This window comes from Hydra vulgaris, chromosome 02 (assembly GCF_038396675.1).
Source record: "Hydra vulgaris chromosome 02, alternate assembly HydraT2T_AEP".
NCBI lineage: Eukaryota > Metazoa > Cnidaria > Hydrozoa > Anthoathecata > Hydridae > Hydra > Hydra vulgaris.
In genome coordinates this window covers 20,636,923-20,663,133 of record NC_088921.1, presented here as the reverse complement: position 1 = coordinate 20,663,133, position 26,211 = coordinate 20,636,923, and the positions used below count along the sequence as shown (strand labels likewise).

The 26,211-nt window shown below is 34.2% G+C and overlaps 1 non-coding gene and 3 pseudogenes across 1 annotated transcript; all 4 read left to right on the top strand.

The window, feature by feature from the left end:
• The first annotated feature begins 2,070 nt into the window (after positions 1 to 2,070).
• On the top strand, positions 2,071 to 2,275 carry LOC136077397 (U2 spliceosomal RNA; annotated as a pseudogene).
• Positions 2,276 to 7,393: 5,118 nt separating this feature from the next.
• On the top strand, positions 7,394 to 7,571 carry LOC136077423 (U2 spliceosomal RNA; annotated as a pseudogene).
• Positions 7,572 to 12,398: 4,827 nt separating this feature from the next.
• Positions 12,399 to 12,588, top strand: LOC136077407 (U2 spliceosomal RNA). The gene has a single exon (XR_010637053.1). It is a non-coding gene; the product is annotated as a U2 spliceosomal RNA (small nuclear RNA).
• A 5,693-nt stretch (positions 12,589 to 18,281) lies between these two features.
• LOC136077413 (U2 spliceosomal RNA) lies at positions 18,282 to 18,536 on the top strand (annotated as a pseudogene).
• The last annotated feature ends 7,675 nt before the right edge of the window (positions 18,537 to 26,211 follow it).

Genomic DNA, 26,211 nt, shown 5'->3' with positions numbered 1-26,211 from the left:
GACATATATTAAAAACTAGAGGCCCATCTCACTTCTATACGCTGACAATAAGATCGTAATAAAAGCGCTTGCTATAAGGTTATCGAAAGTTTTAGACAGGATTCTGGAACCAACACAAACGTGTTCCGTTCCTGGTAGAAATATCTTCACGAATATTTTTCTGACTAGAGAAATTATAGAATACACCAATTTCAAAAACATACACAGCTATATTATATCGATTGATCAAGAAAAGGCCTTTGATAAACTAGATAGAAAGTTCCTTTTTAAAGTCTTAGAAAAGTATAACCTTGGTAAAAGATTTATTAATGCCATAGTAAATATAATGAAGAACTCACAATCTATCATCTTAAACAACGGATACTTGGGAGAACCTTTTGAAGTAAAAAGGGGCGTAAGGCAAGGTGACCCAATATCTTTAATGCTATATTGTTTAGCGGTGGAAACCTTAGCCCTGGAAATCAAAAAGAACAAGAAAATTGAAGGTATTCCTCTGCCAGGAACAATAAACCCTCTCAAAGTAATGCAATATGCAGACGATACCAACATATTTTTACAAAACATTGATTCTGTCACAGAGGTCTATAGAACACTAAAAAAATTTGAAAAAGCCTCCGGATCTAATATTAACAGCGAAAAAACAAAGGCTTTAGCTTTAGGAGGTGCAAACTAATTATCTTACAATAGAGTAGGGAAACATCCAATTACATGGTCTAATATGTCCGGACTAAATATTTTAGGTATAATTTTCTTCACAGATTTAGCGTATACTGCCTCAATAAACTGGGACAAAGCAATCACTAACCTTAAAAAACGACTTAAATCTTTTAAGTATCAAAACGTCTCACTCAAGTGAAAAGGGACTTTTGTCAACACTTTAGCCCTCTCTAAATTATGGTTTCTTGCAAACATATTCCCAATTAATAAGATCACAGAAAAAAATATAAAAAAAGACGTATCAAAATATCTCTGGCAAAGTGAGCATGCCGAGCCAATAAAAAGAGATATTTTGAATCTGCCGATAGAAAAAGGTGGTCTGGGTATACTAGACCCCATAAAGCAAGGATTAGCCCTGCGCCTAAAACATATGTTTAATATAAAAGAAAGTGAAAAAATGCACGACTGTACCTTTATTCAAAAATACTTTCTAGCGATACACCTAACTAAATTTGCAACCCATGAATACCAGCAATGGCTGTTTTTAACAAAAAACAACTTTCCTAAAACGTTAAGAGAAACACCTTTTTATTTTCAAGACATTATAACTGAACTAAAAAATAACCAAGAAACATGGAAGTTAAAAACTAAAAGCACAAAAAATATATATTCTGCCATATTATATAAAAAAGAAGAGACCTCTATTAAAAAAACCCAAAGGTATTGGGACTTGATCTTTCAAAAGTCGCTTCCCTGGAATAAAATTTGGTAAAGGAGTTTTAACTCCTATGCCCAAGGACCGAGCCAAAATACACTTTGGCGACTATTGCATAACAGTCTTTCTACTTTAAAAAAGATAATGGCTTGGAAAAAAAACAGGGGACGTGGAAACGCTGTATGTAAAACATGCAATCAAACTGAAACGACACTTTATCCGTTTGTATACTGTAAAAGAGCGCGAACTGTATGGAAGCTAATAAGACCAACCTATGAAAAGCTCCTACCAGAAAAAAATTTTAACATCATCAAAACCATTTTCCTAACTAACATAGAAGAACTTTCAAAAAATGAAAATCAATCTAATGTGTTTACAACACTAACAAATATAGTAACAACGGAACTCTGGCGAGCCAGAAACGCGAAATTAAAGGAAAATAAAGATATTACATCAAAAATAATAATAGAAACTATTAAAAAAGAGGTTCAATATATATGGAATGCTAACTATTAAAAAGCATTTAAAGACAACACTCTTGAATTAATCCACTCAAAGTTTTCTATAAACAGGGCAATATGCAAAAACATCAGTCAGGACTTGGTTTTCACATTTTAATCACAAATAAAACACCTAGTTCCTTATTATAACAATAACTTTAAAATAGCAATAAAAAAATAAATATATTTAGGTGGAAAATTTATTTTTTCAAGTAAGAAATAAAAAAGTTAAAAAAAAAAAAAAAAGTTACTGTTCTTATCAGTTTAATATCTGGTACCCTTGCACAGTCCGGCTCATATATTAATCTGATTTTTGGCATTAGGTCATGGGATCATAGGTTTACCTTGCCCTGACCACGGGTTGCCTCAGCTTTGCACTACTGCTGAGCGCGGCCCAGATTGAAAATAAGAAAAATTCTTGACTTTCAGAGTGTCTAAGATCGCTAATGGTCTCAGCTGCTGCTGATGATAATGCTGCTGATGATGACGACGACAAAAATGATTAGACGTACTAATTCAAACCACAATTACATTGTTGAAGACGGCGTCAATCCGACTATGTCTGCAGTGTTCAGTTATCGCTTCTCGGCCTAATGGCTAAGATCATCTTTTTGATATTAGTCATCGGGACAGCGATTTTCTTTTTTTAGATGTGTAGCAACGAGAGTTTTGTGAATCCCGAATCCTTGGATGAGATATCCGCTAACTTGTTGGTAAAGATGGAAAAAGTCGCGAACGGTAAAGAGAGCGTGGACTTTCGAATGGATTACAGCACGGACGAGGGAGAGCCAGACGAATCCATTGTTAACACGAACGAAAAGATGAGTCGAGGAGACAAGACGAACGATTCAAAAGTGAGGAGCTACGCGAGTGCTGCCTCAGCCAACCTACTTGTGGGAGATTTTCGACCACAACTTAAAAACACGCTTATTTGTAAGCTGCAGGTTCGAGCGACTATAGCTGAGATACTATGCGAATTGGGAAAAAACGATTTGGACGAGTATTTTGAGGGGATCCAGCTTATCCGAGGAAGTACGATGGTGGAGGTAGTAATGAAATCTGATTATGCCAAAGACGCCCTACTTGAACGAGGATTAAATATTGCTGGATTTCACCACAAGTTCAGTAATTCTACACCTAACAGAATGCCGACGAGGAGAACCACAGTATCGATTCTTGGCCTGCCCCTAGAAACAAAAAATTTTCAAGTCGGTAAAGTGCTACAAGAAATAGGATACGGAAAACACCTATCGACCAGACCGGTGATCAAACGGACGCCTACGAAAGGTACCCCGTATAAATCGGGTATATTAGTAGCAACTATGGAGGATCTACCGTCCCCCATACCTTATTTTATTACGATCAGGGCTATCGAGTTCGAGCGATCCATACAGGACAGTCGGAACGATCTCTTCGAAAGGAAACAAAGGAAGAAGCGCCGATAATAGAACAAAACCCAGAAACACTTGAGGAGAAAGAGACGAGCGCTGTAGGAAAATCAATCGCAGAACAAACCATTGAAATCGAATTAAAGAAAGTAGTCAAGGAGATTGTCGAGGAACAAAAGATCGAGCAAGAAACAGCCGTGTTGAGGACAAACAAAACTAAAGACAAAAATATTAAAGTCGTGGAGATGATAGAGCAGTCGGGGAAGGCGAACAAGAGAAAAACAAAAGAAGGTGAAGAAAAAGACGATCCGAAACGAGTTTTAAAAAATTGAGTGGAAGACGACAAGCACGGTTAATGTACGCATTCTGTGTTTGTCTTTATTTTTTATTTTTTACAAGATTTTTTTCAATTGTTGAACGCAAACGCTGTCCCGTCATTTTAAAATTTCTTGAAAAATAAGAGTGCGCAGCTTTTATTTTGAAAAATTTTGTATTTTGCCTTTCGTTTCGATTCGCTTTAAGCATTTGTTTGCGTTTTTGAAATAAAAAAATGGCGATTAAAATTCTGACGCTAAACGTCAACGGTCTTAACAAAGAGATCAAAAGACGAAAAGTAATGCGCTTTTGTGTAATTCAAACCTATGACGTATATTTACTGCAAGAAACGCACGGATGCGACAAAACCACAGAAAAATGGACTAAAGAATTGCGAAATTTAACAAAAGGTAACTCTCTTTGGAACAATCTAAGCCAGAGAGAGTGCGGAGTCGCTTTTTTAACGAAACACGATTTCCAATTTAAAGAGGTTACTCAAGACAAACGCGGGCGAATTTTAGCGGCTAGTTTTTGTGTTAATAACATAAATATTAGAATAATAAACATATACGGTCCTAACGTACCGCAAGAAAAAGAATATTTTTTCAAAACTTTAGAACGTCACGCGCGTGAGTGCGACACTCTTATACTTTCGGGAGATTTTAATATGGTTTTAAATCCTGTCCTAGACAGGCAAGGTGGCGATCTTTTTAACAAGAATAACACTCTAGGTAGTAAGAATTAGCAAAATTTTCTTGAAAAATATGATTTGATTAATCTCTATAGAGAAACCAATACTCTAAAATTAGAATTTACATTTGAAAAACCTGATAAAACCTTTAGGAGCAGGATTGATCGAGTATATATTTCCTCAGCAGCAAAAGCGCAGAGCGCGTACAATATTTTAAAACCGGAGACAAGCGACCATAGTGCGGTTTTGTGCGCACTCGACATTAAAGAATCAAACGCGAGAGGACCAGGTTACTGGCATTTAAACGTCGCTATTTTAAAAGACGCTGAATTTAAGGAAATGCTAAAACGCGAATTTGAAAACGTAAAAATTTCTAAAAACGTCTACGAAAACCATAACCATTGGTGGGACATCGCTAAAACCAAAATTAGAGATGTTGCCGTGCAGCGCGTAACATCTCTAATTTTGGTTTTAGCGAAATAAGCGCCCAAAATAAGCGTAACATTTACCTTTTGAAATATGAGATTGAAGCGGAGACAAATAAAGTCGAAAAAAATAAGGAAAAAATTAAACAACTCCAAAAACAATTGCATGGGCTGGAAAACCCGGCGGGAGTTTTTGTAAGAACAAAAAAAGTCATAGTCGAGAATGGAGAAACTCCCTCCAAGGCTCTTTTTCAAATGGAAAAAAACAATCAACGCAAAAAAACCATTCAAGAGCTAAGGTGCGGCGACGTTCTTTATAGCGATACCAAAAACATACTAAAAACAATTAGAAATTTTTATGCGGAACTCTACCAAAAACAGCGTGTAGACAAAGAAGAGGGAAGACGTTTCCTTGTAAACTTTGCGAGACCTTTAACTGACGATGAAAATGGATTATTAAACACTAAATTTGGTAACGTGGAATTGCTAAACGCAGCTTTCTCGCTCGCTAAAAACAAAACACCAGGGATTGACGGTTTACCGGTAGAACTCTCTACCAAGAACTAGGATTTGTTAGGTGAGGAGCTGACCTCGTTAGCAAACGATAATCTCTAAAACGGACCCAGCGAACTGCATTAATAAGCCTCCTTCCAAAACTCGGGGACTTAACTCTAATGCAGAACTGGAGACCGATATCCCTCTTGTGCGCCGATTATAAAATTATAACCAAGGCTTTGGCGCTGCGGCTTTCAAAAATATTAAACAAAATTCTCGAACCGTCGCAGACATGTTTTGTGCCAGGTCGAAATGTATACTCGAACATATTCCTTGTGAAAGACTTAATAGAATTCACTAACGAGAAAAACATTGAAGGTTTCTTAATAGCGATCGATCAAGAGAAAGCTTTTGGCAAAATTGATAGAGGCTTTCTCTTCAAAGTCTTAAAAAAACTAAATTTTGGCAATAACATTATAAGAGCGATTAAGCAAACCATGAAAAACGCGCAATCCTTAATCGTAAATAACGGATTTATAGGCGAACCTTTTAAGATTGAAAGAGGAGTAAGACAAGGGGATCCCATCTCCTTGATGCTATACTGTATTGCTGTAGAGGCTTTTGCGCTAGAAATCAAAAAAAGTAAAAACATTGACGGCATACCGCTACCGGGGACGAAAGCGAATTTGAAAATACTCCAATACGCTAAAGATACCACGGTAGCGGCAAGGAACATTTGCTTTATAGACGAAGTTTTTAAAATTCTTGAAATGTTTGAGCGCGCAACGGGATCAAACATTAACAAAGCGAAAACGAAAGGTTTAGCGCAAGGCGGTTTCGATGCGGCTGCCCGAGTGAACGTCTTTGGGCAGCATAGCAAAAACATTGGCGATAATAAATTGGCAAACGAAAGCGGAATTAAAATTCTAGGCATTAATTTTTTCACGGATTTAAATCGCACGGCAGAGACAAATTGGCAAAAAGCGTTTGGAAATTTTTAGAAAAGACTACAGAGTTTTAAATATAGAAACGTGTCGCTAAGATGCAAAGGCGTGTATGTCAACACGCTGGCGCTGTCGAAAGTGTGGTTCGTTGCTAACGTTTTACCGCTTGACAAAGAGACCGATCAAAAAATCCGCAAGGAAATTTCAGTTTATTTGTGGCAAAACAACTACGCCGAACCCATTAAAAGAGACATTCTAAACCTTCCGCAAAAAATTCACTGCTAGAAAAAAAATCGCGGGCGAGGATTACCTAAGTGCGACGTTTGCAATAAAACCGAAACAGCGCTGCACCCTTTTATCAACTGCAAAACAGCCAGAACTGTGTGGAAGTTTTCTAAGAGTATGTACGAGAAGCTATCGAACAATACTTTTAACATAGTTCACGTTGTTTTCTCAATGAACACGATCACTCCTGTAAAAAACGAAAATACTAATAAATTACTAACAGACGGTTACAAACATAATTACAACCGAACTGTGGAGGGCGCGGAGCTTAAGAACAAAAGAAAACAAAAAAGTTAGTCCTACCAAAACAATAGAAACGATAAAACGATAAATTCATTACCGGTGGAAAATAAAATACAATAAGTATTTGCGCGAAAACGAAGTGGAAAAATTCCACAGCTTATTTTCGATAAACAACGCAGTAAGTAATGTAAATGAGCAGGATTTAGTTTTTTTTTTTTAAAAATTGTTTTTTTTTTTATCTTTGTGATTTTTAAAAACAAAAGCCACCAAACCTTTTCTTCCTAACGAATATGTCTAATGTATCCCGGTGGATCTAGAGGATGTATGTTTTTTATTTTAACTACGTGGTGTAATACCCACGTTTATATTTTTTAAACTACGACATCCATACGAATAATTCCGAAAGATCTTGGTGGATCTTAAGGATGTTTGTATTTTATTTAAGGACGTGGTGTAATATCCACGCTTATATATTTTAAACAGCAAAAATTTGTTTGTAATTATTTTATATATTTACGCTTCCTATTTATTTCTTTACGGAAAAAACAAAAAAAAAACGGTTTTGTAAGTTTTAATATTGACACGGAAATGTCCGAGGGATCCCAGTGGATCCGGAGGTATTTATGAATTTATTTTAAGAACGTGGGGTAATAGCCACGCTAATATTTTATAAATTTTGATATGTATATTATAATGACAAATTGTAAAGTCTTCTTGTATAATGAAATAAATGTAATATTAGAAAAAAAAAAAAAAGTATCTGTTCTTATCAGTTTAATATTTGGTACGCCGGCACAGTCCGGCTCATATATTAATCTGATTTTTGGCAATAAGTCATGGGATCATAGGTTAAACTTGCCCTGACCACGGGTTGCCTCAGCTTTGCACTACTGCTGAGCGCGGCCCAGATTGAAAATAAGAAAAATTTTTGACTTTCATAGTGTCTAAAATTGCTAATGGTCTCAGCTGCTGCTGATGATGATGCTGCTGATGATGACGACGACGAAAATGATTAGACGTACTAATTCAAACCACAAGTACATTGTTAAAGACGGCGTCAGTCCGACGATGTCTGCATTGTTCAGTTATCGCTTCTCGACCTAATGGCTAAGATCTCTAGGTGTAACCTTGCGATTTATTACCATTTTGTCGAGCTAGTGACCTTTTCGAGTGAATAGTGAGTTTTGAGGTTTATGGGTGTGATAAAGGTTATTCTGAGGGTGTGAGGGGCATATTGAGTGAAACAGTGCGTATTGAGTTTTTTTCTAAGTGTCTTAACTGATTTTTAGACAAAATTAGGCTATTTTGCAGCCTTGTACTTGAATAAAATGCTTCGACCTTCACATGAAGTAGAAACATCTCAATCCAATACTGTCGATTTAATTGATAGTGTTGGAATATTAAAATCTTTGTTTAATAATATAGTAGACGTTGCTAGAAACCCTGTCAAAAGTTATGCCCAGGCTAGCAGTTCTAATTTAAATGTACAAAATAACCGTATCTCTCTTAAAAACACCTTGATTTGCAAACTTTCAACAAAAATCTCTCTATTTGATGCTCTCTGCGCTATTGAAGAAAGTAACCTTGACAAGGACTTCGACGGAGTTCAACTTATTAAAAGTGGCACTATATTAGAGATAGTTATGAAAACTCAAACCGCTAAAAATAAACTTCTAGAGGAAGGTTTGACAATTAACGGCTTTTACCATCTTTTTAATTACTCAACGCCAAGTCGTGAGCCTAGCTCCCATGTTACGGTCTCCATACTAGGTTTACCTTTAGAAGCAAAAAATTGCCAAAATGGAAAAGACTTAGAAGAGATCAAGTATGGAAAACATCTAATAACACATCTCCTTATGAAAACAACCCCTAAAAAGGGAACCTTATAACTTACCGGCACCCTTTTAGCCATAATGGAAAACGTCACTAAGCCTATTCCTAGATTTATAAAGTTAAGAGGTTTTAATGTCAGAGCTATTTATACTGGTCAACCTGAAACAGAATCTCGGAAAAAATCAACCCAATCACAGGATTACACAGAAGCAGTAAGAAAAGTCTCAGAAAGTCAAAGTGAAACTAATAAAGCTAACGGTGTCATTACATCAGACCCAGTTGGTATAGCTCAGATTACATTAACAACAAATACAAACGAGTGCACAGAGAAACCCTCACCGCCTAGCTTAATTTTAACAACTATAAATCAAGAAAACCATGAGACCTCCCCCAATCAAAACAAATTGGTCGAAACTAGAGTTATAGAAAAGCCTGAAACTAAAAGCACTGATATAGAGAGCCCTTTAAAAAATCGTCGAGACTTAAATGAAACAAATGGAAAAGAAACAGGTTATAACCAAAAAGATAAAAAAGTAACAAGAAAAACAACACACAAAAAAGCAATAATAAGTACGCAAGAATATAAACGACCACAAAGAAATCTTGACCTTCAGAGACAAGATTCTAACAAAGTCATAACAACCTAAATAATAAATAAAATATAAAATAAAAATAACCAATAAAAATATAAAATATAAATAACCAATAAAAATATAAAACGTAAATAACCAATAAAAATATAAAATTGAAATAACCAATAAAATTATAAAATATAAATAACCAATAAAAATATAAAATATAAATTACCAACAAAAATATAAAAAAATTTTATTTTCAAAAAGTATCTGTATTTAATTTTCTTAACAATGGCTCTAAAAGTTCTAACGCCTAATGTTAACGGATTAAATGACGATGTTAAAAGAAGCAACATCTTTAAATATCTTAATTTAGAAGAATATGATATCATATGCTTACAAGAAACCCACTGAAGCAAAGAGAAAGAAAATTTTTGGAAAAAAGAATGGTCAAAAGAAACTGGTGGTTCTTCAATATGGAACTATAACACATCTCGTAAATGTGGAGTAAGCATTCTAACAAGAGAAGAAACAATTTTCAAAAACGTGTTACTAGATAAAAGCGGTAGCATTGTTGCTGCAAATATAGAATACGAAAACCTAACCATTAGAATAGTGAATATTTATGGTCCGAATGACCCACAAAAAAAAGAAAACTTCTTCTCAACCCTTGATAAGTACATAGAAACCTGTGACCTACTGATTCTCTTGGGTGATTTCAATATGGTCGAGGATCCGGAAAACGATAGAGATGGGGGTGACCTCTATAACAAAAACAACTCTATGGGAAAAATCAATCTTCAATCACTCTGTGAAAAGTATGACCTGTGCGACTTATATAAAATAAAAAACCCTTTCATTCAAGAGTTCACCTTCGAAAAAACCGATAAATCGTACATGAGCAGAATAGATAGAATATATACACAAATACACACTAAAGCTAAATACAAATGTTAGATCATTGATACAAACTTAAGTGATCATAAGGCTGTAATGGGTGAACTTTACATAAAAAAACTTAATGAGACCCGAGGTCCAGGTTACTGACACCTAAACACCAATCTCCTTGAGGATAAAAAATTTTACAGAAACTCTTGAAACCAACTTTAATGAAATAAAACAAAATATGAATCATTATCTCTACAAAAACCAATGGTGGGATATAGCAAAGGCACAATAAAAAGAAACTGCTATTAGAAGATCTTGTGAAATAAAAAAAGAAAGCCTAATCAATACCGACAATATGAAAAAGGAACTTACAAACGAATGGCTAAAACCGAACCCTAATCCAGAAATTATAAATAACATAAAAAATAATATAAGGAGGTTAAGTACTAACAAAGGTGTTTTTGTCAGGACTAAGCAAGCAATTGCTGAAGAAGGGGAAGTTCCTTCAAAAACTCTTTTTCAACTAGAAAAAAATAATAAGAGAAAGAAAACTATAACGGAAATAAATAACGGTGCTAACACTCACACAGATTTAGTCGATATACACAAAACAATAAGAGAATTCTTTAAAGACCTTTATCAGAAAGAAAACACAAACCCTAATCTACAAACGCACTTTCTAGAAAACATCAAAAACCCACTCAAAAATGAGGAGATTATTCATCTCAACAACCCATTTACAAACGCGGAACTTCTTAACGCTGCAAAAACCCTAAAAAAAGGAAAAACACCGGAAATAGACGGACTGCCAGTCGAGTTCTTCAAAGCTTTTGACATATTTACGGACTTCGTTTACAGAAATGGCAAGTCGATTTATCTTCCTCTCCTCAGGCGAAATGACATGGTCTCAAAGAACTGCAATTATAAGTCTTCTCCCAAAAGAAGGAGACCTTACTTCCCTAAAGAATTGGAGACCAATTTCGCTCCTCTGTGCTGATTACAAAATCATTACGAAAGCCCTCGCCATTAGATTATCTAAAATATTTCATAAAATCCTAGAACCATCGCAAACATGTTCCGTGCCAAATAGAAATATCTTTTGGAATATCTTCCTGACTAGGGAGATTATAGAATACACCAACCTTAAAGGTTTGGAAGGCTTCATAGTTTCCATAGACCAGGAAAAGGCCTTCGATAAATTGGATCGGGACTTCCTCCTCAAAACTCTAGAAAAATTTCAACTTGGCAATAACTTTATCCATGGCATTAAAAAACATAATGAAAAATACCCAATCAATAATCCTTAACAACGGGTACCTAGGCGAACCATTTGAAGTTGCTAGAGGAGTAAGACAAGGAGATCCTATCTCACTTATGCTATATTGCATTGCAGTCGAAACTCTAGCACTAGAAATCAAAAATAATAAAAACATAAAAGGTATTGCAATAACTGGAACAAATATTCCGTTAAAAGTAATGCAATACGCAGATGACACAACGATCTTCCTTCAAGATCGAGGTTGCATGCCGGATCTTTTTCATGTTCTCAGTAATTTCGAGCTTGCTACCGGATCCAACATCAATAGAGCTAAAACTAAGGCTATGGCCCTAGGTGGCTACAACTGCATTACGTATAACAACACTAACAACAACAATATTATCTGGTCTAACACAAGTGGTTTGAAAAATTTAGGAATAACCTTTTTTACTGATTTGGCAAATACTGCTGAATATAATTGGAACAAATGTATTACTAAACTAAAAGACAGGTGTAAATTCTTCAAATATAGGAATGTATCCCTCAGATGCAAGGGAATCTTTCTAAATACTTTAGCACTATCTAAAGTCTGGTTTCTCGCCAACACATTTCCCATAAACAAAACAATAGAAAAAAGTCTTAAGAAAGAGATATCTAAGTACCTATGGCAAAGTGACCATGCTGAACCACTGACAAGGGACATCCTAAACCTGCCTGTTGAACAAGGTGGCTTAGGAATTCTAGACCCAACTAGACAAGGCCTAGCCCTACGATTAAAACACCTGATCAACATAAATGACAACGAAAAAACCGCATGAATCACTTCTACTACAAAAATACTTCTTTGCAACCCACTTATTACAACAATCTATCCATAAATATAAACAATGGCAATTTCTAACTAAAAATGACTTTCCTAAAACATTAAGACCGCCGCCTTTCTCTTTTCAAGATGCCATTAAAAGTGTAAAAAACAACGATGTTATTTTCACCTTACATCCAAAAACGACAAAAAACATATACCTCCTTCTTTCGAAAATAAGTCCGAACCAAAGCATGAGAAAAAAACAAAATATGTTGAATTAAACCTTTCAAAACACGCTTCCTTGGAATAAGATATGGCTTAGATGCTTTAATTCTTATGCCCAAGGACCAAGTCAAAACACGGTATAAAGACTGCTCCATGACAGTCTTCCAAATTCTGAAAAAATACAAATAAGTATATGTTCTTATCAGTTTAATATCTGGTACGCCGGCACAGTCTGGCTCATATATTAATCTGATTTTTAGCATTATGTCATGGAATCATAGGTTTACCTTGCCATGACCACGGGTTGCCTCGGCTTTGCACTACTGCTAAGCGCGGCCCAGATTGAAAATAAGAAAAATTCTTGACTTTCAGAGTGTCTAACATCGCTAATGGTCTCAGCTGCTGCTGCTGATGCTGCTGCTGATGATGACGACGAGGAAAATGATTAGACGTACTAATTCAAACCACAAGTACATTGTTGAAGACGGCATCGGTCCGACTATGTCTGCAGTGTTCAGTTATCGCTTCTCGGCCTAATGGCTAAGATCTCTTGGTGTAACCTTGCAATTTATTAGCATTTTGACGAGCTTGTGACCTTTAATAGTGAGATTAGCGAGTATTGAGGATTTAGTGGGTATTGAGGGATTTATCAGTGGTGTTAGGGGCGTACTGAGTGATAAAGTGTATATTAAGAGTTCTTGTGCGCTTAAATCAATTTTCCAAAGATATTATTAAAATCCTAGTACATGGATAATTCTATGAAAGAAATCCATGTATCTGAATTAGAAAACCCTAATGACCATTTTCCGGAGGACTTAGGTCCGATTAACGAGGATATAAATAATATAATAACGAAGGAAAGGAGCTATGCTCACGCTGCATCTTTAAAAGGGAAAACATCAACAAAATACTACTTTAAGCTTGACAACACACTTTTATGTAAGCTTTCGTTAACAACTTCTCTTCATGATGTTCTTTGTTCTCTTGAAAAAGAGAACGTAGATGAACAGCTTGAAGGAGCTCAACTTCTAAGAAAAAGGGGAACTTCTGAAGGTAGTGATGAAAACTGAAAAGGCTAAAAATAGGCTACTAGAAAGGGGTCTGAACATTATCGGCTTTCATCAGCGATTCTTCTATTCGACTCCAAGACGAGAGCCGAGCACACGTGTTTACATGTCAATACTAGGCCTACCAATAGCTGCTAAACTGGCTCAGATTGGGAAAGACCTTGAAGAAGAGGGGTACGTAAAACATCTAAAAACATACCCTTATATGAAAGCAACCCCAACTAAAGGAACGCTGTACTTTTCTGGGACACTAATGGCTGTTATAAATAAACTCTATAAAGACATCCCAAGGTTTATAAAATTAAGGGGCTATTACGTAAGAGCTATTTATACAGGACAGCCATTTAAAGAAAATGCAGAAATAAATATCATAACCCCAACCGAAACAAGCTCTGCAGAACCACTTCATAAAGAAACAAGCACAACCAATGACAAACCAGAACAACAAAAACCTGAATTAATACCCAAGAGTACTGAAGAACCAACAAAATTGAAAATAGGCGAAATTCCTGCAAAACCATCAGATCAAAACAAAATAAGACAAAACGAGACAGTTTCATCAAAAATATTAAAAGAAATCAATCAAAGTGACGCCTGTGAAATGGAGGATAATTCTGTTGATGACGGTGTTACGGAAGTAATTAATAATAAGAATAAAAAAAGAAAACCTTCTGACGAAAAAATAAACATTTTTGACCCTAAAAGAACCAACATTATGAGGAGCCTGTATAGAGACGAATCCAAAAGCCAAATAAAGTATAAATATTTAAAAAATTTAAATAAAGTTAAAAACCAGGTAGAAATATCAAACAAAAACCAAACAAAAATATAAAACGAAAAACCAATTAAAAATATAAAACTAAAAAACCAAATAAAAATATGAAACTAAAAACCAAATAGAAATACAAAACTTGAATTCAAATAAAATTATAAAACAAAAAATCAAACAAAAATATAAAATGTGAAAATCAAATAAATAAAACAAAATCGAAAACAATTGATATAAAAATGGCTTCTAACATTTGCACTCTCAATGTAAACGGTCTAAATGACAATACTAAACGCTGGAAAGTTATGAATTTCCTTAAGAATACAGACAATGATGTTATATGTATACAAGAAACTCACTGCCCTCAAGAAAATACGTCTAAATGGACGAAAGAATGGAATAAAATAACATCTGGTTCATCAATATGGAATAATGGCACAAATAAGGAACGTGGTGTTGCAATACTCACAAAACATAGTACTAATTTTCAACAAGTTAAGCAAGATAAAAATGGAAGAATAATATCAACAAACATCCATATAAACAATACTAATATTAGAGTAATCAACATCCACGGTCCTAACAACCCATCAGAAAAAGAAAATTTCTATCTCATTGTTGAAAAACATGTCAAACCATCAGATACCTGTTTCTGGTGGGGGACTTCAACATGGTTGAAGCACCATCACTTGACAGGTATGGCGGAGACCAGTTTAATAAAAATAATACTTTAGGATCTCAAAATCTAAAAACAATCCTAGAAAAATATGAGTTAATAGATTTCTATAGATATAATAATCCTAAAGGAACAGAATATACATACGAAAAGAGTGATGGGTCTGTCAAAAGTAGGATCGACAGAATATATAGCCAAATTAATGAAAGAAATGTATACAAATATGTCATCCTTGAATCCAGCTTGAGTGACCACAAAGCCTACGTACTCCATCAACTAAATAAAAACCAAAATAAAAAAGGCTTAGGTTATTGGCATTTTAACGTTTCACTCTTAGAAGATGAAAACTTCAGAAATAAGATAACCAAAGACTTTGAAAGTTTCAAAGAAACAAAACACTGTTATGAGAGCTTAAATCAATGGTGAGAAATTTTCAAATATCAAATAAAAGAAATTGCAATAACAAGATCAACAGAGATTAGCCTAACTAAAAAAGAACATAAAAAACAATAAGAAATAACATTAAAAAAAGAACTAGAAAAAGAAATAAAAATAAAGAAAAGATAAAATCGATTAAAAGTGAAATAAATTTGCTGAATATTAATCAGGGGATCTTAATAAGAACTAAACAACAAATTATAGAGGAAGGAGAAACACCATCAAAAATGCTATTATCTCTTGAAAAAAACAATCAGAAAAAAAAAAACAATAACTGAAGTTATTGAGAACAATATCTCTTATAAAGAAACTAACTGCATTAATAATGTCATCCGAAAGTATTACAAAAATCTTAACAAAGAAAGTAAGTAAGATGAAACAAAACAAAATAATCTTCTTAAGAACATAACTAAACCACTAAAAGAAGATGAAAATATGTACTTAAATGAATTCCTGACAAAAGATGAACTCCTTGCTGCGGCTAACACCCTCGCAAAATCAAAAACACCAGGAATCGATGGTATCTTAGTAGAGTTCTACCAAAGTTTCTGGGACATAATCGGAACTGAGTTTACCAATTTAGTAAATATAAACATCTTCAATGAAAATAAAGAACTAACGTGGTCACAAAGAACAGCCATAATAAGCCTTCTCCCAAAAGATAGAGACCTAAAACTATTGAAAAACTGGAGACCAATTTCTTTGTTGTGTGCCGATTACAAGATCATCACTAAAGCTCTTGCAATTCGGCTATCAAAAGTTCTCCACAAAATATTAGAACCGTCGCAAACCTGTTCGGTCCCTAATCGTACAATTTTCTCGAATATTTTCCTAGCTAGGGATCTTATAGAGTATACTAACTGAAAAAATAGAAAAAGTTTCATCATATCTAGAGACCAGGAAAAATCGTTCGATAAACTGGATCGAAACTTCCTTTTCAAAGTAATTGAGCGTTTTAACTTAGGTTGTAACTTTACTAGAGCTCTAAAGCAACCGCTAAAGAATACTTAATCTATTATTATAAATAATGGACACCTAAGCAAACCCTTTAAAATAAACAGAGGAGTAAGGCAAGGTGATCCTATATCACTTATGTTGTACTGTATTGCGGTGGAAACCCTGTCGTTATCTATAAAAAAGAACCCTAATATTGATGGTATTCTTATACCTGGAAATGTAAAACCCCTTAAGATCATGCAATATGCAGATGACGCAATGGTTACCGCTCAAAATATCTCATCTATTGATGAAATTTTTAGGGAAATAGAATATTTTGAACTTGCCACCGCGTCAAATATAAACAAGGCCAAATCAAAAGCTCTGGCACTTGGAGGCTTTGATCACCTCGCATATAAAAGTTACATAAGTAAAGGCTTTTATAAGGATCACGGTATAGCCTGGGTCAATCATAGCGGCCTTAAAATACTAGGAGTAACATTTAATACAGACCTGGTATACTCAGCTACACAAAATTGGAAAGAAATAATAAATAAATTCAAAAACCAAACTAAAATCTTTAAATATAGGAACGTATCCTTGAAATGCAAAGGAACTTTCTTAAATACCCTGGCACTTTCAAAGATATGGTATCTAGCCAACATATTTCCTTTAAATAAAATATTCGAAAACAAAATAAAAAAAGAGATTTCAATTTATTTGTGGCAAAATGAGTTTGCTGAACCATTGAAGCGGAACATACTTTACCTTCCTACTAAAAACGGAGGTTTAGGAATACTCGATCCAGCAAAACAAAGTCTAGCCCTTAGGATAAAACACCTATTACAGATACAACACTATGAAAACCCACATGAAAGCCACTACTTCCAAAAATACCTACTAGCCACCTCACTTTTAAAAATGGCAAACCAAAGTTATCAACAGTGGAAGTTTCTAACCCAAAATAACTACTCTACAACAATAAACAACCCTCCTTTCTATTATCGCGATGTTGTAGACATCCTTAAAAAAAATGATAATCTATTCTTATTAACAAATAAATCGTCTAAAAATATATATAAGACACTATTATACAATGAAAATAACACTCACATAAAGAAAGTTCAAACATACAGGGAGGTTAAATTTCAAAAGCAACTACCTTGGAGAACTATATGGCTTAGAGCTTTTAACTCTTCTGCCCAAGGACCAAGTCAGAATACTCAGTGGAGAATGCTGCAAAACAGTCTCCCAACCAGGGAAAAGCTACAAACATGGAGAAAAAACAGAGGAAGAGCTAGCCCACTCTGTAGTACCTGTGGTCTACTGGAAACAACATTGCACCCTTTCACATCGTGTAGAATAGCAAGGACAGTGTGGACCAAACTTAAAACAGTGTACAAAAGATTGCAACCAACGCAACCCTTTAATATAGTCCATACTGTCCTCTTGAATGATATCAATGGTTCCAAATGGAACAACAATAAAGCAAAAATTACAACGACTATAACAAATATCACTACTACAGAGCTGTGGAGAGCAAGAAATATGAAAATAAAAGAAAACAAAATCGTAACAGCAAAAACATTTGTAGAAAACATAAAACGAGAAATCAAGTACATATGGAGCATAAAATATAACAAATACCGAAAACAAAATGACATGGAAAACATTCATAATATATTTTCAATAAATAATGCAATAAGTCAAGCCAATTCGGATATACTAATCTTCAATTTATAGACCAAAATTGCAAGTGATCTCGACTTTTCGTTTTTTTTTGTTATCGATTTTTTCGCATTTTGTTCCTCGTTTGTTCTTGTTTTTTTATAATATGATCACTTTAAATACAAAATCTAAAAGAAAATAAATGAAAATATATATATTAAAACTTAATAAAAGTTACAAAAAAAAAAAAAAAAAAAAAAAAGTATCTGTTCTTATCAGTATAATATTTGGTACGCCGGCACAGTCCGGCTCATATATGGGATGTAAAATATAAAAAACATCAAAGATTGAATGACATAAAAAACTTCCATAAAAAATACTCCTTTAACAATGCAATAAGTCAGGCAAACTCTGACACGTTAGTTTTTAATCTATAAAGCAATAAGATGTTATCTCAACTTCTCGTTTTTCGATTTCTTCGCATTTCCGCTTTTCGTTTATGCTTTGATCACCAAAAATAAAAATTAATTAAAAGTTAAATAAATAAAAAATAGGAACATAAAAACAAGAAAGTAAAAAAAAGGTATCTGTTCTTATCAGTTTAAAATTTGATACGCCGGAACAGTCCGGCTCATATATTAATCTCAATTTTGGCATTAGGTCATGAGTTCATAGGTTTACCTTGCCTTGACCACGGGTTGCATCGGCTTTGCACTACTGCTGAGCGCGGCCCAGATTGAAAATAAGAAAAATTCTTGACTTTCAGAGTGTCTAACATCGCTAATGGTCTCAGCTGCTGCTGATGATGATGCTGCTGATGATGACGACGACGAAAATGATTAGACGTTCTAATTCAAAACACAAGTACATTGTTGAAGACGGCGTCAGTTCGACTATGTCTGCAGTGTTCAGTTATCGCTTCTCGGCCTAATGGCTAACATCCTCTGGTGTTAGTTTGAGATAGCCACTATAATAAAGGGTCTATTGGCCTTAAATATAGTACTAGTATAGCCTAATATAGTTTTGTATAATTACGTTGCCCTATCTACGGGTTGCTTACTCTTAATAAGTAATAGGTTTACTCGACGTCATTATTAATTGTAAGTGATAATGGATTTGAAAAAATCCACTCTTGATGCGGAAAATATTATAAATAATAACATATTGGAAATACGCAAGGAACAAACTTCTGCATCTAGGAGCTACGTCCAAGTAGCTACAGGAGAAAGTAATGTTAATTTAAAACCAATTAAAAATACCTTACTTTGCTCATTAAATACTAAAGCCAATGTAGAAGATATACTTGCTGCTTTGGAAGAGCAAGACTTAGATGTTGACCTTTTTGGTCTTTATGTTATTAGAGGGGGAAAGATGGTAGAAATTGTCATGAAGGATGACAAGTCGAAAAATACTCTCCTTGAAAAGGGGTTAAGCATTAAAGGGGAACACTTTCGCCTTTTTAATTCAAAACCAAATCGAACACCTAGAACGCCAACAACCCAAAGAAGAACGGTCTCGATCTTCGGTCTCCCACTTGAGTGTGTAGAGATTGGTGCAGGCGAAGAATTAGAAAACTGTGGATATGGTAAACACATATCTACAAGACCTCTAATGAAAAAAACTCAAAAAAAACAAAATTGAATATTACTCCGGTATTCTACTTGTAGTATTGGAAGATATGCCTAAGCCAATACCAACCCACATAACCTTAAAAGGGTATAAAGTTAAAATAATCCACAGCGGTCAAGAAGGGTATATACCACATAAAAAAAGGAATTCATTTGAAGAAAGTGAATATAAAAAAACGATAATACAAATAAAGAAAATTCAACTAATGAAATCCTAAGTACTAATTTTGAAGTAACTAGGATCGAAAAAGATCTAGATGTTGCAGCCACTGAAACTGACAACCACGGGTTGCTTGAGTAACTTATTAAGGTCTACTGGCCCTAAAAACAAGTTTGTTCCCAAACTTTTTACACAATCATTATTGTAAAGCCTAACTCGATCATGGTATCAAACATGGACGAGTTTTATAATAATCTTAACAATCCTAATAAAAATATGTACTCTGAAAGTTGCAACGAAGTTAAATCTAATCCTTTGAAAATATCCTATGCGCAAGCAACTAAAAATCCTCAACAACATCAAACCAAATTTCAACAACTAAATAAAACAGTTCTTTGTGAACTACCAATACCAGCAAGCATAGATACAATCCTTTTGGCTTCAGAAAACGAAGATCTTGAAGACGGCCTAGCCGGAGCCCAGATAGTTCAAAACAACACCATGTTAGAAATAACGTATAAAAATGAAAAATAAAAAACATAAAATACTTACGAACGGACTTAATATAAACGGAATACACCATCGTTTTTTTAACTCCACGCCATTAAAGCAACCCAGCATGCGAACTACAGTTTCAATACTTGGTCTACCGTTAGAATGTAGAGATCTTGATGTGGGGAAGTTACTTGAAGATGCGGGACATGGTAGACATGTCTATACAAAAGCCATATTTAAAAAAACCCCAAAACGAGGCACGTCTTATTTTTCAGGGACCATCATAGCAGTGATGGACAATCTCCGAAACCCCATTCCTTTCAACATAAAATTAAATGGATACAACGTTACGGCAATCCATACAGGCCAAGAGAGGCCAAACAAACCTGTTTTTGAAAAATCTAGTACGGAAAATATAGAAAATAAAAATACTGAAAACACAGAACCGATTGACGTAGATAAATTGAATCAGGATACCACCTTAGTTTCAAATAAAGATATGGAAACTAGCAAAACTGTCAAAACTAAAAAAACGGAAGAAAAAGCAAAAACAAAACCAGAAATTAAGGCAACTGAAAAAAGCCAAAACAAGGTTAATTAAGCTAGCCAGGGACACAAACAGGACTTAGAAATGGACGGAGAAAATTTATGGGATGGTGCCCACGATAAAAAAAACAAAAGGAAAACATCACACGGATCAAATAAACTTCAGGAAATTAAAAAGTCAAATATTGAAGACAGGTACATAGATGATGGGCTACGCCCTAATATGACCTAGAAAAGTTATGCAATCTTGAAAAGTATATATTAAAAAAAATAATAATAATAAATAAAAATCAAACAAAAATATAAAATCCACAAAAATGCCAAATAAAAATATAAAACTTAAAACAAAAACAAATAAAAATAAAAAAGTATATAACGTAAAAAAAAACAAAAAAGATAATAATCAAAAAATTCTGACTATAAATGTAAATGGGCTAAATGCCGATATAAAAAGAAACAACTTAATGAATATTTTTAAAGATATGAACTGTGATATTGTATGTATTCAAGAGACACACTGTTCAAATGAGAAAAAAGAGTTATGGAACAAAGAATGGGTAAATAAAACCGGGGGATCCTCTTTTTGGAACAACAACAATAACAAAAGATGTGGTGTAGCTTTACTTACTAAACAAAAAAATATATTTCAAGACGTCACTCAGGATGATAACGGTAGAATCCTGGCCGTCACGATTAACCTTGAGAAAACCACAACAAGAATAATAAATATCTATGCACCAAACAATCCTCAAGAAAAAGAAAATTTTTTTTATACCATAAATAAACACGCAAAATTATGCGACAATCTATATCTCTCAGGAGACTTTATTATGTTGGTAGATCCAACACTAGATAGAGAAGGTGGCGATCTCTACAACCCTAACAACACCGCAGGGAAACAAAACCTAAACAGGTTCTGTGAAAAATACAATCTATCAGATACATTTCGGGTGCTATATCCACACAAAAAAGATTTACTTACAATAGTCCAGATAAAGTTTTTCGTAGTAGAATCGACAGAATATACACCACAGTAGAAAAAGCAACAAAGCAAAAAGCCGCTATTGTTGACACAGGCTTCAGTGACCACAAAGGCCTCTTGTATAAATTCGCTATCAAAACACAAAACAAAAGAGGTCCAGGTTACTGGCATTTAAATGTCAACCTTCTTTCTGACGCTCGCTTCAAAGAATCTTTAAAAACAAAATTCGAAAAACAAAAAGCAAAGCAATACAATTATGATAACAAAAACCAATGGTGGGAAATGATCAAATACAAAGTTGAATCTACGGCCATCGACCTATCCACAAAAATACAAAAGGAAAAAAATCTAAGAAGGCTAACTCTCCAACAACAAATAAACGCACAAATGCAATCGGAAAACCCAAATAATGAAATTGTTAAAAATCATGAATTGCAACTGAAAGAGCTCTCAATAAAGAATGGAGTTTTAATCCGAACTAAACAAAAAATTGTCGAAGAAGACGAATCCGCCTCAAAAACCTTGTTCCAGATAGTAAGAAACAATCAAATCAAAAAAACAATAACAACGCTCAAGGATGAAGAAACTATACTTACAGAAACACATCATATACTTCCGAAGATAAGGGAATATTATAAAATATTATACAAAAAAACAGAAATATCTGAAGAAATACAAAAAAAGTTTTTATCCTGCATTAATAAGTCCTTGACAGACGACCAGAATGCTTTCCTTAACATCAAGTTCAGCAAAGAAGAGCTTTATAATGCGTCCATGTCACTTAAAAAAGGAAAGACTCCGGGATTGATGGAATACCGGTAGAGTTTTACCAAGAGTTTTGGGATATCTTTGGTGAAAAGTTCACAACTCTAGCCAATATAAACATATTTGATACCGAAGAACAACTTTCATGGTCACAAAGAACTGCTCTTATTTGTCTGTTACCAAAAGGAGGAGATTTAACTGATCTAAAAAATTGGCGGCCAATTTCACTCCTTTGCAGCGACTACAAAATAATAACAAAAGCCCTAGCCTTAAGATTATCGAAAATATTAGATTTGTTATTGGGAACCTCTCAAACATGCTCGATCCCTGAAAGAAACATCTATTCTAATATCTTCCTGGTGAGGGACCTCATTCAGTATACAAATGAAAAGAATATCAAAAGTTTTATTCTGACCATAGATCAGGAGAAAACTTTTGACAAGATTGATCGCAACTATCTGTTTGAAGCAATGGAGAAATACAACCTCGGAAAAAATTTTATAAATGCTATAAAGCAAACTTTAAAACCGAACCAATCCTTAATTTTAAATAATGGATTTATGAGTGAACCTTTTGATATTAAAAAAGGAGTCAGGCAAGGAGATCCTATATCATTGATGTTATACGGCATAGCGGTAGAACCACTAGCTATCTCAATTAGAAACAACCACAAAATTGACGGAATTCCACTACCAGGATCAAAAATACCCCTAAAAGTAATGCAATACGCAGATGACACATCAATATTCCTTAGAAGCTCATACTCAGTTAATGAAGCTTTCAAAACTCTTGACAGATTCGAAGAAGCATCAGGATCAAACATAAATAGAGACAAAACAAAAGCTCTGGCTCTAGGTGGTTTTGATTACCTAGATTACGAAAAAACAACTATCGTCCTCAAACAAAAAAACTATAATCTTCAATGGTCAAACACAACTGGAAAAAGAATTCTTGGAATACATTTTCACACTGATCTGGCATTCACAGCCAGCACTAACTGGAAAAGGGCCCACGAAAACTTTGTTAAAAGGGTGCGGGGTTTTAAATTCAGAAATGTTTCTTTAAGGTGCAAGGCTTTGTTTATAAATACTCTTGCTCTCTCTCAAATATGGTTCGTCGCCAATATTTTTACAGTTAATAAAATCCTGGAAAAACAAATAAAAAAAGATAAATTTAAATATTTATGAAACAGTGAATATGCCGAACCAATCAAAAGAGATATCCTCAACTTATCCGTCGGTAAAGGAGGTTCTCGGGATCCTAGATATAGCAGAGCAATGTACATCTTGGAGGATGAAACATACTTTTAACATGAAGGAATATCAAAACACTCACGAATCATACTATTTACAAAACTTCTTCCTTGGATATCCTCTAACCAAATATGCTGAAAACCACAACCCACAATGGCTATATCTCACCGAAAATAAATTCCCAAAATCTCTAAATATGCCTCCCTTTTATTATCGCGATGTATTGGAGACCTTAAATACATTCGCTGATATATTTAAATTAAGGAACAAAACTGCAAAAAGTCTATACACTCATATACATAGTGCCCAAGATAACAAAAGCATCTTAAAAATACAAACAACTTGGGAAACAAAACTACAAAGAAAACTAATGTGGGCATCAGTATGGTTTAGAAGTTTTAACTCATATGCCCAAGGCCCAAGTAAAAACACACTTTGGAGAATATTAACAAACTCACTTCCAACGTTAGAAAAAATACTCACTTGGAAAAGAAACCGGGGCAGAGGAAATGGTTTATGCAAATCATGAAATAAAACAGAGAATACGCTACATCCATTTCTATCTTGTAAAAAAGCAAGAAGAGTTTGGAAAGCCATGAAACCAATCTATGAGTCGCGCTTACCAAATAGAAACTTTAATATAGTACACACAATATTTCAAACTAATACTGAAGACCTAGGACAAAGCAACAAATTAGCAAAGCTAGTAACAACATTAACTCACATAGTTACAACCGATTTATGGAGAGCAAGAAATAAAAGACTAAAAGAAAACACAAATATTACAGCACTTACCGTGATTTAAAACATTAAAAACGAAATAAAGTATATATGGAGGATAAAATACAATAAAGCCTGCAGGGAAAATACCACAATAAAGTTCCACGAAACATACTCAATAAACAACGCGATCAGTTTATCCAGCCCAAATGACTTAATATTTGCCTTTTGTTTTTTTGCCCACCATAACCTACGGTTATGGTGGGCAAGAAACATAACGGTTAAAGAGAACAAAGTTATACCCTCAGCAAGAATTGTAGAGGGTATAAAAGCCGAAATTAAAGCTATATGGAAAACAATGTACAACAAACACCTAAGAGAAAATAATGTGGAAAAATTCCACGAAATATTTTCAATAAACGGTGCCATCAGTGAAAATAATAACGAAAATTTAAATTTCTTGTTATAGAAAAAGGGTTTTCAACCATATTTTAAATATGTATATTTATTTTTTTTTTGTTACGAAAAAGCATGTCCCCAGCAGCCCCTGTGGGTGCGACGGACATGCGTATATTTTATAAATGCGAGGCTTAATGGCCAGCACAATATATTTTAAACCTCACGCAAAAATCACGAACATGTCCTGCAAAGCCCGGTGGCAATGATGGATGTGTGTATTTTTTATAACAGCCTGGGGTAATAGCCAGGCATATATATTTTAAACTCGGAAATTTTTTATTCTTTATATTTTCTTTAAAAATCCTGTTGTGGTTTATGTTCGATTTTTTTTCGTTTTTCGACGTTTATATTTTCTTTTTGTTACCAATACCCACAAAAATTTTAAATAAAAAAAAAAAAAAAAAAAAAAAAAAAAACAAAAAAACAGAAGCAAAATACTGTCTTAGAAAAGCAAAGGAAAAATAAATAATATAAAAAAAAATCTCCCCCCCCCCTCATTGAAAATTGTCCCCTGTTGTAAATATTTATTAATTAAATATATGTAATTATTAAAAAAAAAAAAAAAAAAAAAAAAGTATCTGTTCTTATTTCGGCTCCGGACCATCTCTCAATTGGTTTCGGTGTTGTTAGAAAGCAGAAACAGCACAAGGTCGAAACCGTGACAGTCGATAGGGGTTATTGGCGTATTCGCTTTTTCAGTGTCTCCTTCTACGTCCGGAAATCTCAAAGCGTTCCGTCCACTACGGACGTTAAATGGAGATAAACCATTAAGTTGGCGCTGCTCAGTTTCGGCTGAGTGGCAACTAAACCCTTAAATAGGCCAAAAAACCCTTAAATGGGCTAAAAAACCCTTAAATGGGACAAAATACGGAGTCTCGGCTTCCAAATAACACCGCCTTCTAGGGCCCTGTGTAAGTCTGATTTCAGCTTCAGGTCACTCTAGTTGGTTTGTAAAAAAAAAAAAAAAAAAAGTATCTGTTCTTATCCTTTAGCCTTAGACAGCAGATTTTATATAAAAGGTCTGCTGGCCTTATAGTACAGTTTTAGTATAGTTTTTTATTTTAAACAGTTTCAGTATAATATATATACCTTGCCCCTAACATGGGTTGTATTATTGTTTAAAGGTCTACTGACCTTATTGTAAAATCAAAGGTCTATGGGCAAATATCTATAGTTATGGATGAACAAGCTATTGATTTTGCTGAACACGACATAACTACAACGTTGCAAGATGTCTGTGTAGATAGTTGCGATGATGAACAACCAACTGTCACGCATCTTTCTTATGCGCAAATTGCTAAAAAATCCTACGATAATCTTAAACCAAAACTAAGACAATTAAATAACACTCTGCTATGTAAACTTGCTACAAAAACCACCATAAATGATGACTTAATTGCACTAGAG